This window comes from Rosa rugosa, chromosome 6 (assembly GCF_958449725.1).
Source record: "Rosa rugosa chromosome 6, drRosRugo1.1, whole genome shotgun sequence".
Classification (NCBI taxonomy): Eukaryota; Viridiplantae; Streptophyta; class Magnoliopsida; order Rosales; family Rosaceae; genus Rosa; species Rosa rugosa.
In genome coordinates, this window is record NC_084825.1 from 29,046,904 (window position 1) to 29,066,124 (window position 19,221).

The window sequence follows — 19,221 nt, forward strand, 5'->3', positions numbered from 1 at the left end:
AAAGTGATGCTTCCATCAGATGTTGCTGTAGGCTTCTGGCTTCAACACGTCCATGTGCTTAGAGAAGGGTAAATTCAAACTTGTATTGCATTTCAGTTACTCATTGTTCTACATTTATTGGTAACTGAAAATCTATAAAAATTGAATATGAATTTCAGTTTATTGAATATGAACTTGTACTATATAGGATCTTTTTATCTGATAATTCATGTTGGCTACTTTTTCCCAACATTACTATCAAAGAGCTTGATTACTACACGTCTACTGATCAACAATAGACTCATTGTGTTCTAAACTATAAGCCTCCCTCTGTAAAGATTGTCAGCGATATAGACCATAAAAGCATAGGCAAAGTATAGCTGATGATTAGATTTGTGTACATGAGACAATGGAGGATTAATGGAAATTGCAATGAATGATTTTGGATGTGGATTTTATGGTTTCACGGATAGCCACTTTTAATTTCCAGAATGCATGCATAACAATTGTACATGGGACTACTAAAATGTGTCGTCACAAACTGCAAGCTACAACAAAAGCACACCAAAACGTGTGGTTGCAGCTGCATAGATACAACACAAAAACCAATAAGAAGTCTATTGTCTTTTTGACAAAGGGACAACAGATATTTGTCGTCTAAATAATCTCAAACGACAGTAAATTGTCGTTGTAATGAGACTGACATAACATAAAGAATATGATATCTATTGTCTAAACCATTTTCCAACATCACATATGTATAATTTCAAAATCTTTCACACAACACTTAAATGTCATACAAACCTACCCTAGAACGACACTTAATTGTCATCTGATGCTCTTTACGACCACATATAATGGTCGTTTAAAGTAAATTAGCACAACCTTTAAGTGTTGTTGTATGAGAGAAGACACTACATATGAGTCTTCATATTTCTTATTTAAGGGCATTCAGACCACACAAATAAGTCTTGCAAATATGCTTCACACAATAGTATTTAAAAAATACTGTGGTTGTTTTGTTTATCAGACAATACAAAACTGTTGTTTGAATGCTTTTAAAGCTACAGATCACAATGTTCCCAAAATGCAAAACTCATCAGACAACACAAGACTTTTATTTTTTTATGTCGTCTGATTTTTCAGACGACAGAACACTTCTGTCGTCTGATGCCCCCAAGAGACGACACCGTACTAGACGACACATTTTTGTTCGTTCAGACGACAGAACAGTTATGTCGTCTGAAGGCCTTTTTGGCATAGTGGTTTATGGTTACAAGATGGATCAACTGATGTTGGCACACTTGTAATTTATGGGATGAGTGGAATAGGGAAGACAACCATTGCAAAATTTGTTTACAATTCAAACTTCAGAAGATTTGAAGGAAGTAGCTAGTTAATTTCCTTGAAAATATCAAAGAAATCTCAGAACAACCCAATGGCCTAGTTCAAATACAAATGCAACTTCTTTCTAATATCTTAAACGGAAGAAAGGTGATAATACACCGTGTTAGTGAAGGAATCACTAAGAATATTGCAGATACCATAAACTCTAAAAGAGTTCTTCTTGTTCTTGATGATGTGGATCATTTGGACCAATTAGATGCAGTACTTAGGATGCATGGCCGGTTTTATCCAGGAAGTAAAATCATAATAACAACAAGGCATTTGAGGTTGTTAAAGGCTCAGCAAGTTACTAAGGTGCATAATGTTGAAACTTTGGCTTACAAGGAATCATTGGAACTCTTCAGTTGGCATGCTTTCGGGCAGGACCTTCCCATCGAAGGTTACATGAAACTTTCAGAGAAGGTAGTACACCAGAGTGGAGGACTTCCGTTAGCTCTTAAAGTTTTGGGCTCTTCTTTATTTGGGGAGAGTTTAACTGTATGGGAAAGTGCGTTACAGAAATTAGAAACTATTCCTAATAGTGAAATCATGAATAAACTCAAAATAAGCTACGAATCTTTACAAGATGATCATGACCGCAAGTTGTTCCTCCACATTGCTTGTTTCTTTATTGGAAATGACAGATATAACGTTGTGAGGTTACTAGATGAGTGCAATTTGTATACTACTATTGGCATTCAAAATCTCATTGATAGAGGTTTAGTAACCATTGATGGATATGATAAGGTGCAGATGCATAATGTTATCCGTGACATGGGAAGAGGAATTGTTCGCCAAGAATCAGAGGATCCTGAAAAACGCAGTAGGTTATGGCATTATAAGGATTCTATCAAAGTACTCACAGAAAAGAATGTAAGGAAATCTGTTCTGTGTGGGTGTATATATATATGTTTTCTGTTTCTTGTGCAACTTTTTTTTTTTTTTCAAGATAATTCCAAAGATTCTGGTGCAACTTATCCAACAGTATTTTTGTGTGTTTTCTTAATAGGGTACTGAGACCATTGAAGGTCTTGTTCTGAACAGGCATATGCACCCTGCAAGCACTCCTTCAGTAAACTCAAATGAGACAATCTTGGAAACCAATGCATTTTCAAGGATGTGCAAACTGAGACTACTCCATCTTAGTAATGTACAAGTCAATGGATGTTATAAAGAACTTCCTACAAAATTGAGATGGTTGTGTTGGCATGCATTTCCTCTGGATTGTATACCCGCTGATTTTCCTATGGCGAACCTGGTTGTTCTTGAAATGCATAATAGCAGCTTGACAGTTGACACAAATCTGGAAAGGGACCAAAGTATGTTGCTCTACTTTTATCCTGTTAGATTTTTAATTTGATGAATAATCATGCATCGATCTGTAGAAGTTAACTCCCTATATTGTCTTGTTTTTTTTTTTTTTTTTTTAACCAACAGTATCTTCCATCATTGAAGATCCTTGATCTCAGCTATTCTCATGGCCTTACCGAAACTGCCAGTTTCTCACCTTGTCCCAATCTAGAGAAACTGGTTCTTGTAGATTGTGCAAGCCTGATTAATGTTCATGAATCAATTGGAAGCCTTGAGAGACTTGTTTACTTGAATATGAAAAATTGCAAAAATATTAGGATGCTTCCGAAGTATATTTGTATGCTGAAGTTCTTGAAACACTTATTATATCTGGTTGCTCAAATCTGAATATGTTTCCAATGGAGATGATGAAGAACATGGAATCTCTTAAGGTGCTGGAAACAAATGAAATTCCAATAAATCAATTAGCCTCTACCGGTGGTGACATCTACTCTTTGCCAGGAAGAAGTATTTGTATTTTTGGACTTGTTTACCTGACTCTTTGGTAGAATTAAGTTTAAGTGGGTGCAATCTCTTGGATGATGCTTTTCCTGAGAATTTTGGTAACCTATCCCCATTGAAGAGATTAGACTTACAAGGTAACCCAATTTGTAGCCTACCAAATTGCGTCAGAGATATGAAGAGGCTTGATAAACTCTCTTTCAACATTTGTAAAAGATTAAAATCACTCTTAGGACTACCAAAAGTAGATGAATTGTATGTGTATGCTTGTTATTCCTTGGAAAGACTACGTTATCTTTTCCAAGGACTACGTATGTGTATGTCTTTGGCCAACAATACAGCCTAGTTGAGAATGAATACATGTACAAGTTGGAACCCATTGGAAGTGATGTCTATTAAAAGATTTGTAGTAGTGGCAATAACACTGGAACGTTGAATCGGTAGGGTCAGGGGTTAGTCGGACGAAGTCGGAGAATCTGACAAGCTTGAATTGGTTCTAGTGATGGCCCATTTTGTGCTAATGATGGTTTTGGTGATTTGTGTGGTGAGGTCAGTGAGTATATAGTGATGTTGAGGGTGGAGACTAATAGTGGACTAGTAAGAATCGTGTGTCTAGAAGTCTATAATAGAAAAGTTGTGACCAATAATAAGCTGTCATCTTATTTAAATGTAGGGGAATTAATCAAGTGTGCAAGAACCTATTGTAAATTGTACATAACCAATACGGTTAGATAGAATCGGTTCGGTTCGGTTCACCACTGATTTTTTATATGGCAGAATCGAGAGCCGATATCGAAATGGCCGGTTCGATGCGGTTTTTGACACTGACCAACAGGTTCAGTTCGGTTATGATTTCTTTTTGACAGTTCGGTGTCAGTTCTTTTTTTACGGTTCGATGCTGGTTTAGCCAGTTTTGAGTTTTTCAGTGTCGAAAAGTCCACTCTACTTATAGTTTGTCTTTCTTCTATCAGAATAAAGAAAGAAAAAAAAAACATTGAGAAGAAGATGAACAACCATCCTCACCAAAATAATTATTAGTTAGAATATTTCGTCACCAACTGAATAGAGGAATTATGACCTAAAACTGTTGAAGAGCAGTTACTGCACGAAAAACAATACCGCAATGCCACCTCAAAGTGTAAATCTTAACTTTTCTGTAATCATAAACCGACACGCAACTTCCTGAATCAAGTGGTACAAATGGTGCTTCGAACAAAATAGTGAGAGCTATTGAGTACTTCGATCAAGTGGGAATGCAATTCCTTTGAATTAGAAATAACTTATGTTTTCCTCCCATAAAATGTTTCCTAAGACATATTGCATTGCATGATTGCATCATATTTTTTCTTAACTAAGTTAATATTTTATTACACAAAATAAGGAAAAGAAATGCAAAGATGTACACTTAAATTAAAGATTTTGCTTCACTGTATCCTATTTTGAGTAGTGTTTACGGTTTACCATCACTGTTAAAATAATTTAAGCTTACGAATAATGCGACATATTTAGTACGACATCCTTTATAATTTCTTCATTGAACATTTTAGACTGAACTCACAAACAATGTGGCTTCACCTTTAAGTAAAAACAGTGTGTTTACTAGAATTTATACATATTCAACTTAAGTATATTATTTTTTTTAGGACAAAACCTAGCAGAGCGGCCTCTTCTCTCTACACCTAGGGTTAGGGTTTGCGGTTTTTCTGTGCAATCTTCAACAATGTCCTTTGTTGATGCCATGGCTGTTCGCCTTGCTTCTTCTCTTGCCATTGCTGAAGGGAGAAAGCAGGTCGATCTACGACCTACACAAGGGAAAGGTCTGCGTCAGGCAGACGTGTTTTTGGTTGGGAAACTTCTCACCGCTCGAGAATACAAGGTTCATTCTTTCTTGGGGATGTTCCGCAATGCTTGGAGAGTGAATGGGTCGTTGCGTGTTGAAAAAGCGGAAGGTCAGAGGTTCTGTTTACCTTGTCTGATGCGGCTGATCGGGATCAGATTTAGAAGGGAGCCCTGTGGGGGTACAATCATGCACCAGTTTCCCTAGCTTACTATGATGGCGTCACTTCCATTGAATCTGTACCTTTCACGGTGACCTCGTATTGGATTACACAGCAAGGAATCCCTCCAGCATTTCGTTCTGAAAGAGTGATGACAATGATTGGGTACACTCTTGGAGGTTTCAAAGAAATTGATAAGCAGGCAAAGAAAGTTGGAAATCATTGAATTCGGGTAGAGATCCCATTCAACCGGCCTTTATCCTTCAAACGTTGGTATTGGGTTGAGGATGAAGTTGAGTTTCTCTGTAAGTTCAGGTATGATAAGCTTTTTGGAAGGTGCCCTACTTGTGGTTTTGTTACTCATGTTGGCCTCCCATGCTCGGGTCCAACCTTGGAGGAGGATGACGAGGAGGCGGAACGTACTGTTTTGGGTGTGCAAACAGGGAAGGCTCCACCTGCACCGGCGTTGCAGATCGTTGGTGCCTCTGCTTCATCATCTGGGACGGCGTCTACAAGTAGACTGAATGCAGGTACTAGGGCTAGGGTTTCGGTAGCAAGCCAGAACCTCATCTTTCGTACATCGGTCCCTAATCAAATGCGGGAAAGACTGCTTCACAATCCAGAAGTGTTGCTACAACGTCCTTGTCGTCAAGCTCATATTCGGGAATTACCAGAGATGATGATCATTCCTGAGGCTTTAACAGGTAAAAGAAGAAGTAGGGAGGAGGAGACTGTCACTATCTCTCCTAAAAAGCTGAAATTGAGTCTTGTTGTGGGCAAAAGGAATTTAAATTTTGGAACCGGAGAATTTGGGTTTGGTACCAGTGGCACAGAGCTAGGAGTAGCCTATTCAGATGAAAAGGAAGAGAGGTAGACCTGCAAGTAGCAAAAATAAGCTACCATATGGTGAACAAAAAAAAAAAGCAATGAAGGTTGATGAATCTAGGGCAGCAAAGAAAAAGCTTTTGCCCAAGCTTGACAAGGCAGATGCAGGTTCAAGCTCCAACCCGAAAGGGAAGGAGCTGGTTCTTTACTAGTTTTATTTTTCAAATTTTCTTTAAGCCTGTGTGAGGAAGATGAAGCCTCTAGTTCTTGTTTGTACCACAATTGCATGCTTGGCAAGTAAGGATTAGTTGAATATTTCTTCCGTAGAGGGCGAAGTTTGATCACTTTTGTATAGGCTTCCTAATCAGTGAGCGCCTCAGAGATTGTATTAGTTTGTGTAGATACCTCTACTAGCAAGCTAGTTTTGCTACTTCACCAAGCATAAGTAACACCCTCTTTGGGACACCCACAAGGCATGGTGAGTCCCAACCGCTACTTGCATCTTGTAGCCCTATGTTCAAGCTACGCTACGGTATCCGGAAGTGGCAAATACGTCGTCGGGAAGCCACCTTTCCGGCCTTGCAAAGTTGCCTTCACAACATGACTTTCTAGACTAGAATAGTGATTATTACATCCCACATCTAAGAAAATGTAAAGGAGATGGCTTCCTTCACCTATAAAAGGAATGTCTCCTCCCACAACTCAACACATCCCATTACACACTTTGTAATCCCCCTTTGGGCCGCAAGGCTCGACACACTAGTATAACATTCAAGTGGACGTAGTCTTCCGCTAAGGTGGAGACGAACCACTATACATCTCGTGTCAATCTCTCTCTCTCTCCCTAAAGCTAACTAGAGACCCCCGCGGACTCTAACGTTAACAGTTTGCTATAGCTTGGATAGGGTAGTCAGTTGATTTGGCTTTCTTATGTAAGCTTTGTAGACTATAGCCTTTTGACTGTTGATCTAATGAATTTCAACTTCTATTTCAAAAAAAAAAAAAATGTGGCTTCACCTTTATCCAAATATGCATAATGTACATCCTTGCATAAATAAGATGTAGTTGTACTTAGAGTTTTTGATGCAGTGAAATGTTTGGATCTTAATGTTGTCGGTTTGATTCTTTTTGTTGGTCGTTTACATAATTTATTAATTAGTTTTAACAGTTTTTGTACGCCCTAATTGTCAAGAACACAATACCTCCTTAGAGACTTTTTTTTCGATAGATACCTCCTTAGAGACTTCCCCTCTTAAGCATGTTTTCTTTCTTTCAATCTCATGCGCGCACCTGCTGCCAAATAGGAAACTCTCATGTGGGAAAGAGGCTTTTCCTTTTACACTCTTGCTAGTCAAATTCAAGACTAGCTAGACTTCACCTTCAATTTCAACTACCCACATATGTAGCTAGCCTAGCCTTCCACCAAGTCAAAACTTGCTGCACCATTTTTACTTCGGTCCTAGTTCTATGTCAAATGAATTATAATTTTCTCGCTTAGCGAGCTAGCTAGAAGTCAACCAATTTGACTTCGGACTTAACGTACCCTTTATTTTACTCTTTTTCGGTTTTGAGATAGTTTTGTATTTGTTATGTTCTTTTTACTAATAAAATTAGGTATAGGGATGAGCAATGAATTTCGAAATATGCTGACTCATTTACTTTCTGATTGTGTGTTGGCGCTTGATGCCTAAATCTATTACAGAAGAGCTAATATAGCATAATTCTCTCTTTATTTAAAAAAAAAAAACAAAAACAAAAAGCAGTTCCTAAACCTAGCTATCATTTCTAAGCATCTCTCTATAATTTTACTAACCCAAAAATTAGGCCTCATCATTTAGCCCACAAATCAAGTGGGCTGATGGAGGCCCGCAAGCCCGATGGGTAAAAACCTGACCTGACCCGCATAAAAGCCCGCATCGGTGGGTGGAGGGCCGGGCTTGGTTTAGGGGTTTGAAACCTGGCTCGGCCCACCAAATGCCCGTAAAAAAATACCCGGCCAGTAAGCACGCAAATTAAATACTATACTATGTGTAGTCAATTATATATATATATATATATATACAGTCCGGCTACACTAAGGATGTCCTTAGTTTTTCTTAGGTACGAATTTCCGGTTTTCACCCACTTTCCGATCAAATTTTCACATCTTAACCGTTCAGTTTTTAGGTCCTAATGTATAGATCACCTCTGCAAAATTTCAGCCAAATTGGTGATCATTAAGGCATCCAAAACTGCAAATTACAACAATGTAAACGAACGGTTCCGGTTCGACAGATTCGGTTCGTTCGTGTAAATTGCAGTTTTGGACGCCTTAACGATCACCAAATTGGCTGAAATTTTGCAGAGGTGATCCATACATTAGGACCTAAAAACTGAACGGTTAAGATGTGAAAATGTGATCGGAAAGTGGGTGAAAACAGTAAATCCGTTCCATAAGAAAAACTAAGGACATCCTTACCTGAGAAAAATCCTATATATATATATATATATATATATATATATATATATATATATATATATATATATATATATATATGGAGATGATTGGCACAAATTATGAGGCTTCCCATTGAAAGAGCAAAACTAGTTGTCAGTTTACTATTTTCTATTGTTTGCTTCAATTTGGGGGCTCCTTCAAGATACTGTTCATGGTAGAAGTCCTTGGTAGATTGTTTTCATTTGGATACCAGTGTTCAAATCAGTGGATTTTTGGTTTGTTTCATAGAGGAAGGGTAAGCTTCCTGGACCTCGCTTCTAGTAGAAATATTTAGAGTAGTGCTACATACACCAAAAAATTATACAAAAAACTAATACCAAAGGATGTGGCATCCTACGTGACATATATCCAGTCATCACCTTCAATTAAATAATTTGCAACATATTATCTATCTAATAATATTCATTTTCAATTAACCTAAAAATATAAAAAAAAAAAATTAAAATAACTTCCTTATATAAAAGGAAGACGTGATGATCAAACAAAGCAATCTATAACTCTGCAAATTTAACAGTTCACAGATGTATAGAAAGAGGTGGATGATTATAGATAACCAGCCCTGAAAAATTAAACTTTATTTTTTTTTAGAAGAGAAAAAAAAATAAACATAACTGAAATAAGTCATATAATCTAACTAACTAAAATGTCGCTCATGTTTAGAAATTAGAAGCATCGACCTTCAATTCTTCAACTATTGATTAAGGCACTTGAGGAAGGGTGCCTTAATCAATACTTTGATGCAGCAAGTATTCTTGGCTTTGGATTGGAGGCCGGGGGAATAGTAAAGTGCATTTGCATGATTTGCCCTTCTTTGACAGTTTTATCGGATTCTTGTCTATAATTTTGTTCTCGTCTTTACTTGTATTCTCGATTTCATGGCTATGGCTATGGCTATGGCTGGTCATCTTCACTGTGGAGGACTCTGGAGGTGTTCTATCAAAATAAAAAATTTAATTGTTGATTTTTATTTTAAATGAAGAAGAATAAAATAGGAAGACATGCGGGAAATTATTAGGATTGAGATGATGATGTGGCACATGCCACCTCATTTGGTATAAGTTTTTTGTATAACATTTTGGGATCTGAAGCATTTTCCAAATATTTAACTCCCAGGTAAGGATTGAAAATTGTACCAGCTCGAAATAAGCTTCCCCGTTGCTTTGTTTCAATGTCATCAATCTAATCTAATATATAAAAATAGGGCTAACTTCTGTTTAGTCCCTATAGTGAGCCTCTGTCATCGTTTCAGTCCCTAACTTTTTAATTTAATCTAAAAACTCCCCAACGTTACAATTTCCGTCGAATTGGTCCCTGCCGTTAGTATGCTGTCAACTTCAGCCGTTACATTGCTGATGTGGCCATCCAAGCAATGCCAAATCAGCAATCCATATTCATGGTACTTTGTAAAATGTCCAGTATACCCCCCCCCTTCGGTTCTCCCCCATTGTTAAGCAAAAATACCGTCCAAAGTAAATCAAACTTTCACTTGAAACCCCCAAATTCAGCGGGAATACAAATGAGCCATATAAATTGCCAGCCAGCAACAACAAAAAAACCAGATTGCATCAATATAAACTTGCTAGAGCTAAACGACATTCAACTTCATGGAGAATAATCCGTTAACTAAAATGTGAATCAACTTCATTCAAAATAGGACATTGTATTTGCAACAAGCTATGAAAAAGCTCTAATTGACCAAAAACAAAAATTAGAGCAATACATCCACCATCAATTGTTCAAATATGACAATAATTTAGCTCTAATAATCTTAGCAAAAAATTAGAGCTAGCGACTAAGTGACACAACACATAGTTGCACAAAAAGGGATGTCTACATTCAATTGCTGCCTATGGTAACTCAAGAGGTCTATTTCACTACTGTTTTCCATCTCCCATACCTGACCTTTGTCGAATCCTTTGAGATGACCTTGTTGAAGTTGCAGCCTTGTTGCTTGATGTTGTAGAAGCTTGTGGAGGCCTTGAACTTGGTGGGGCAGTTGTGGTTTGTTGAGGCCTTGAGCTTGTAGGTGTTGTTGTGGTATGTTAAGGCAGACTTGTTTGCTGCCTTGGCAGCAGCAAACTTTTTCTGGACACAAAAACAAAAGTAAACAACTTAAATCTGGTATTTGGACAAATTCACAAAACCCTTAAGCAAGCTAGGAATTCTTACCCTTTGATACTCAGCCCTTTCTTTGGCCTTCTTCCTCAACTCATTTGCAGACATAGGACTTTTTTTCCCTTTCTTAGGCTGCAGCAACCAAGAACAATATCAAATGTGTTATAAATTTAGAGCAAGTCAAATAAATTCACAAATCACAACAAGCATGTGACAAGATTGGAATACCTGATCTTCAGAACTATGTCCTTCTTCATTGCTGACCTTCATTTTCCTAGAAACAGCAGCAGCTTTCTTTGGCTTTGGTGGTAAATGTCTTTGACATGTTTTAACATTGTGGCCGACTTGGTAGCAGTTGCTGCACTTTAAAGATCTTTGTTGCCTTCCAAGTTTTCCATCACCACTTTGAGCCTTTTCTGAAGCGTCTTTAAATCTCTGTCTTTGGCCTTCCCGGCTGCCTTGAATATTCTGGAGGTAATATTGGCGGATCCTCACTTCTTGCCCATAAGTCCATGCTATTAACAGGCCTTATCAAGTTGTTGTATATAGCCATATAAGTCTTCTTCAGATAACAGTCTGCCACATAATCATCCGGGTCTTGCCTCCTCAAATGAATGGCAGAAACCGCATGCTTGCATGGGATTCGAGTCAAGTCCCACCTCCTGCAGCTACATGTCCTCAATCTAAGGTTGACCACATTCTTGTTTCCTTCGACACTTTCCACCTCAGCCTCATCACCACCATTGAAAGTGGGAATACAATCTGTCGCAGCCTTCAGCTTATTCTTCTCTAGCACCTTCCTTGGCTTAGGGCAGATGTTTCCTTGGAAAGCTTCCATTTTCTCTTTTCTCATTTGAATCCTCTTCATAATCTTGACTCTTATTTCTTCAAACATTGTCACAGGTGGTTTCTTCCTTGCTTCCACAATCCAACTATTGAAACTCTCAGACAATTATTGTCCATAATGTCACAGTTGCTTGTTGTGTTGAAGAAAGCTCTACACCAATGTTTTGGAGGCCTTTCATCATCTGCAAATCAAAAGAGTAATTAAATACAGTAAACATGCCTAACTGAAAACCAAATTTATATTGCTGTACCTGTCATCCATTTGTATGCATCCTCATCAAGTGCCTTCATCTCCTCCATATCATTTAGATAATAGGGCAAAGTGGTGGACTTGGCACATTTCCACATTTGATCCTTCATCACTTTTCCAGGAAACAGTTTTGTGAAATTAGTCCACATATGTCTAACACAAAACCTTATATGTGCACTAGGAACCACTTCTTCAAAAGCAGGTTTGAGACCTTTTTGCTTGTCACTTAGGAATACCCAACCTGCTCCATCTTCCTTGATTTCCAAATCCTTGCACAGTAGCTCAAGAAACCATATCCATGAGTCCTTGCTCTCCAATTCCACCATTGCATAAGCAACAACCAACTTGTGTTGTTTGCATCTGTTCCAACTGCTGTCAAAAGCTGGCCACCAAAACAGCTTTTTAAATGTGCTCCATCCAATCCTATAACACTCCTACAACCAGCTTTGATTCCATTCTTCAATGCTCCTAAGCAGATATACATTCTTTTGAATACTGGATCCTTCCTTGTGTTACTGAAATCACACCTTATGTCTACTGTAGTTTCTGGATCCACCCTTTTCAGCTCACTGGCATAATCCTTGAGTCTTGCAAACTGGTATCTTATAGAACCCTCCACTTCAAGCAAAGCAGCCCTTTTGGCCTTATAGGCCATTTGAGTTGACACTCTTGCTCGAATCTTTTGTGACATTGTTTTAGCAAGTGAATCTGCAATCAAAAACCAATACCAACAAATCATGCTTCACTCAACCAAAACAGCTTCAAAAATACCAAAAAGGACAGAAAATATACCTGGATTCCATGCATCATTGAGGGCAATCTGGTCCTTGAACTTTGCAGTTAAATATCTCAATTTCACCATACTGTTGTTAAACTTCCTTGTGCCTGTGTGTGTTGGAGTACACCCCTTGATCATTAGTGTGTTCTCATGCTGCATTTTGGAGGCAAACAACTTAAAAGGACAGTCATCCTCTTTGCAAATAACCCTGAACCTGCTTTTGTCATTTTTGATAAAAACATATTCCCAGCCACCTTGTATGGCCATCTCCCTCAAAGCATCTCTTAATATCTGAACCGTACCAAACTTCAAGCCTAACTTGAAAACAGGCCTCTTCATGTCTGTTTTGAGGTTGAATTCATTACCAACCTCTTCCTGCTCACCATCAGAATTAATAATGTAATTCGGCTGCTCCTCATCGGAACCATCATCAGCAAACATATCTTCATTATCCTCAAAGTCTGGTACTTGAGGTTCCTGAAACCGCTGCTCTCGAATACTTCCACTTTGAGGAGCAGTTCTGTGTGAAGTATGTTCAAGCTCCACCTCCTCCAGCCAATCATCATCATCTACTCCGTACTGCTCATAATCATCATCATCTGCTAGAGGATTGTAATCATCATCCTCACTCCCATCTTCTTCTTCACTGCTCGGCTGCTCCTCATAATCCTCTTCATCTAACAAACCACCACCAAATGATTGCTGATAGTCCAAGAGTTCAATATCCCTCAAGCTCGGACCTTCTTGCTGTACATCAATGCTTTGACCCACACTTCTTGACTGTTGACCTAAACTAGACTGACCTAAACTTGACTGCCCATGTTCACTTGAACCTTGACCAACACTTGACTGCCCAACATGACTTGAACCAGCATATATAGTTGACTGACAAGCCCCACTTGAAGTTTGCCTCCCACTTTCTTTATGCTTTGAAGCTGAATTGTACTCTAGCATCAACTGTTTTCCCTTCTCCCTTGGACCAATCCCACAAGCAATACTACCTTGAGTTGGCACACAGTCCTCAGCCTCCCTTATAGAGACTCCCTTGTTTTTGCCAGGTATAGGCTCATCCGGCAGTTCTTCGATAACCACACCACTGCTTCCAACTTCACCAAAAAGAAAGTCTTCATACATGAATACATCATCATCCGGGTCAACCCCATAGACTTCATGCAGCCCCATGTGGTCCAAGTATAGAATGATGAGTCTATAAGCTGGAACAGCTGAACACATGGTCATCACATCCCTATCATTCTCCAACTTCAACAACTCATCATTATCATCCCCAACCTTGTACCAGTAGTCAATTCTTTGACTTGCATAAGCCGGGTTTAGCTACATGACCATACTATCCACCTCTACAAGGGACATTGTATCTTTGTTGACATTGTCGAAGTAACTTGCCATCCCTCCAACATAAGTCTGATCCTTTATGCACCCTCCATGCCAAACCTTCAGTGTGAAATAGTCTGGATCACCTGCAAATATCAATCAACAGCAAGAAAATTAATAACTCTTAATAGTGATTGAAGCACCCATAAATATCGAACTCAAACCAGCCAAAACATAAAGCACATCTGCCCTAAAAGTGCATGCCCTCATAAAGCCTACACAACCAACTGGTTTGCCTCCATAAAGAGGTACAAGCCAAAACAGAAAGGGGCCAAACATAGGGTCCCCAGCAAACATTTACCAACATCTTCACACATGGTCCCAACCAAATAATTCATTATTCATTCTTTACAAAGTGCTAGGACCACCCACAACTGTACAAGCCAAACCTCAATATTAAAAGCCAACCAGAATAAACAACTTCTTGCAGACAATTTTAAAAGCCAAATCATGCTTCACATAACCCAGCCACCATTCTTTACAAAGTACTAGGACCACCTACTCAATTTCACTCTCAATCAGCCACAAAGCAAACATCGATATACCAGAAACTCGTAGAGACACAAAGGCCCGAAATTTTTTTTTGTCAAACCCTAGAAATCGAAATCAACAAAACCCTTTATCAACAACACAAGTCTTTGAAAAAGGAAAATTTCTACCAAAAACAGTTTTAGAATAACCCTCAGCCATTAGAATCGAACAACCCTCGAAAAACCCCCAACTTTTTTGACCAAACCCTAGAATGTTCGAAAACATCAATCCATCGAAAAATCCCCAAATTTGCATTCGAAACTCACCATAATCAGGCACATCATCCTTCTCCTTCTCGTCTTCAGCTCGGGGAACCCAGACATCGAGATTGTCTCCCACCATGTCGCCACTTCTACAGATCGGGCTGTACTTCGAACCTGGTTGAGTTAGTTCTTCCGTCTTATGGCCGGATTTCAGTTTTCGAGTTAGGGTATTTGAATTTCAATGGGATCGGAGTACGATTTCTGGGTTTCTCCATTACGGGGGTAGAGAGAGTGTTTCTGTTTTTGGGGAATTTTGATTTTTAAGTTTGGGGTGATTGCGATCTGGGTCTGGGTGATTACGATATGTGTTAGAGGCCATGGTCATTTAGGACATTTCACATTGCATCAAGCTTACGTGGCGCTGAGTGGCGCTGAGTTGGCATATGGTTTGCAGCCATGTCACGGAGCGTTTTGACGGACCGACCCAATTGGAGTAAAATTGTAACATCAGGGAGTTTTTAGATTAAATTAGAAAGATAGGGACTAAAACGATGACGGAGGTAAACTATAGGGACTAAACAGATTTTTGCCCATAAAAATATATATATATCTAATTATTTATTATTTGAAACTAGAGAATATAGGCCCGGCCCCGCCCGGATAAAAGAGGGCTACAGGGCTCGGCCTGGGCCGAAAAAGCCTGCAAGGCCCAGTTTATATGGACGGGCTTGGATCTTGAAATTTATAATAAAGCCTGGCTCGGTCCGGCTCGTCATTATGTAAAAATATTGTAAGGCCCAGCTAGGCCCGGCCTGTTGACGACCCCTACTAGCCAAAAGCATTACTCAGACTATTCAAAAGGGGACAGAGAATGTGCCCAACAACTAGTTGTTCTGTCTTTTACTTAAAGAATCAACTACCTGCATTGTTTTAATGATAAGAATTTAAGTCGAGAGCCTCTCTCTCTAAAACTAGAGAGAGAAACCAAATCTCAAATTCAAACCAGCATCTCCCCCCACTCTCTCACCCAGATCTTCATCCTTCCGGATTTAGATTGATGGTGGAAAAGTTGGGGGAGGCCATACCAACTCTGGCTTTTACCCAATTTCTCTCCATCCCCACCGCTCACCTCTTTCATCAAGCTGTTCCAGCTCCTTTCTCACCCTTGTGGTGATTTTGTTACCCCCTGTGGTGTAATTCTGGCGATGTCCAGCATGAGAGGACTCTGTTCCTCATTTTTTCTCTTCTTTTCCTCTCACTGTCAAACAATCCCATACGTTTCCAGGATAAAATTCAATCAATCCCACAACACATCTCCTATCTCTACCCAGAGTCAAACAATCCCATACGTTTCCAGGACAAAATTCAATCAATCCCACAACACATCTCCTATCTCTACCCAGAGCCTCCGAGAGGGTCCTTATGGCTGCGATCACAAAGAGCATGTCACTTACCTAGGCGAGTATGGGTGCTCACGCATGGGTTTTCACCCCCCATTCTCCATTGTTACTGTTTCTGTCCTTGTTCTGGTTCTATGTCTTGGATCTCAGATCCTTGTCGGCAGCCATGGTTGCATCTTGGTCTAGTTGGTAGAGAAAAGGATGATTTTGTGAGGGATCTCATCCCTTTGGTTATTGGTTCTCCTTTGATCTGTATTTTAGAATTGGCTTGGCATCGGTTTATCACAACAGAATTTCTGGGTGTTCTGTTTCTGGCGGCACCTCGGTGACGGTGCGTGGCTCGCGGCGCAAACAGTACAACAACAACTAGGGTTTCGGGTTATGTTTTAGCTTTTATTGTTTTAAGGATTAATTTTCTGATACTGGCTCTCTTGGAGTCCAGGGGAAAATTAATTTTCTTTTTTTAGTTTTTGTCTGTATGGGCCTGTCCATCAGACTGGTTAGGTGTTTCTTTTTATAGCCCATTGGGCTAGCTTGGGGCAGTTTAATTGATCCCCTCATCCAAAAAAAAAAAGAATTTAATTAAGACCATGCATTATCTTTTTCTGGTTAAATCAATTTAAGACCATTTATCTTAGCTATAGCTTATCGCCAGCCATTATTGCCTTCCAAACAAGACGATTGTCCATTTGCTTGTCTAGATTTTTCATTCTACGTCCATTTTGCTATATAAAAATTGGATGCAGTCTGCGCATCTATTTTTGGTAATTTCGATCCAACTGCTACTTTTAATAGTTAATTTTACCTCTGGAACAAGATACGGTAAATAATTTAAAGTTCACTAATTGAATCACATATTAACTCAATCTTAAATTTCAAATCCAAACATCCAAAATCTTTGCAATTTATCAATGAATAATACTTAGATATATAAGACTAAATGCATCCCTATAAATTGTATCCAATATAAAGGATGAATTTTGGACTTTAGATGAATTTTATCTAGAATTATTTGTAATAAATTGAAAAATAAGAATTCTTTTTAAGGATTTTATTTCTTAAAAAAATATTCAAAAAAAGTTAATTCAAATTTCAGTGAGTAGTAAGAGCAACTCCAACAGCTTCCCCATATTTTGATTTTTCTTTACTTTAGGGAAAAATGAGCCTCTTTTGCTCTAACAGATTTCCTATAACTATCTCTATTTTAGAGAAAGTGAGGAAAGAGAAAACCAAATTCCCTATATTTACAGCAATTTCTAAAATTTTAAGGAAGAATATGGAGATTTTAGAAATTGCTGCAAAATAGGGAATCTGTTGGAGTTGGAGAAGAAAAAGATGCTAAAGATTTGACTTTTGCTTCCCTATTATACAGAAATTATAGGGAAGCTGTTAGAGTTGCTCTTACAATTAAAGATTAGATAAAGTAAAATTAAACATCATTTATCATCTCGTATTACTTTTCACGACTATTAGAGTAAGGGTGATTCTAGTTAGACCTCCAATTTACTCAAAACAATTAAGTAAAAATAATAATTTCTATACATGGCCCATCATTTATTACAAAGGTAAATTCAAAACAATCTGATTTGGAATTGTCTTAAACTAAATTAGTTGAATATTATGATATAGTTATTACTTGATCTTCCAACCCAATACCCTTGAAATCCTTCTTTTAGCAAATTCAAAGGGGTTCCAACAACATATCAAGATCGAGAACCAACCATCTGATTAATTTTGGTGGAGGAGAGACCTACTCATAAGAGAGCAATGTCATGTGATTTTGATTCATTTTCTTCTCGTGGTTGAAGATAGAGATAAAAAGTAGAATAACAGATTGTTGTATCTCATGTTCAATGGCGTTTTGGTAAATATAAGGAGGTCTACTTAGCTTTTCAAGTATTCTAAAAAGTAAATTAGAGGTGTACTAAGTATAGGAGGTCCAAATAGCAAATTAATTTGGAGGTCCAACTAGAACCACCCTAAGAGTAAATCAGGAATATAGGAAAACACGAAAAATATTAATTAAATCAACACTCTTCAAGGAAACTATGTGGATTAGGTGTAGATTTATAAGAAAATATGTATAGGTTTTTCCCAACACCCTCTTCAAAGAATTAAGTTAAGGAGCCTTGACCCAAAGCACCAAAATGGGCTAAAATTAACCCACTTACCCCAATAGTAGATTTTTATTCCCACTTACCTATTTTAAAATAAAATGACAATTTTGCCCTCCGTATAATTAAGAAATACAAGCGTCAATCCGTCTTTCTCTCTCTCGCTTACTAGCGACTGAGCAGCATGGCAATCCTGCTGCTTCCGCGGTCGCGAAGGCTGCCAGCTTGTCGTCAATGGCGTCGACAAGATTGATTCTCTTCCGGATCCTAGCACTTCTTCTCATTCCACTGTTTCAGTATCAGTATCAGTCCAATCCCACCCCCAACCTGAAGCTGAACCAAAAGTTGAACCCAAAGCTTAAGTAGAACTGGAATCCGTTGAAGCTGAAGTGACTCCGAAGCTTCAGTTGGATCAAACCAAGGCCTTGATATCTAAGAAGTTAAATCGTGCTCGTCAATTGGTGGCATCTGTTTCCTCCACCAGGAAGGACTCAATTGCGAGGAGGAGGACAGTGGCTGACAATCTCAATCTGGCTTCTGGCAATTATGCCAAGATCCTCGCCTAGCAAGAATTGCCTCTGCAATCAGAGTCATACTTGACTTTCCCAAGCCAAGTACTCGTAATTTCTTTCTTTCATTCTTTTTTCGTTTTTGTTCAACATTTTAGTTTGAGTTTTTTTGAGATGCAGGTTAGAATGGTCTTCATTTGGTGGGTTTGATCGGTTTTGAGTTAATAGTTGAGTACAAGTGATCAAATTTGTAATCTAGGTACTCGGCATTTGTGGGTTTTAGTGGAGTTTTGGTCTTGAAATAGAGGATTCATTGTGATCTTGAAATGGAGTTTTGGTTTTCATTTTGTTTATTACTATAGATTACATCGTTTTGATCCAAAAAAAAATTATTTTATTGGAAACAATAAAAACATTTATTGGGGTCCCTCAATAAATGTTTTGAATTGATGTAATCTCATCATCTTTTTCTCTTAACTAAAGTTTTATTTGTTAAATTTTAGGAAGATTAGTTCTCATTCCGGTGATCTAAAGGTTTATTAATTAGGGGGCTCTAAAGGTTTATTGGGGGTGCAATAAACCTCTCT

General features: G+C 38.4%; 1 pseudogene; it reads left to right on the forward strand.

Annotated features, from left to right (window-relative positions):
• The first annotated feature begins 1,297 nt into the window (after positions 1 to 1,297).
• Positions 1,298 to 2,118, forward strand: LOC133716542 (disease resistance protein RUN1-like; annotated as a pseudogene).
• The last annotated feature ends 17,103 nt before the right edge of the window (positions 2,119 to 19,221 follow it).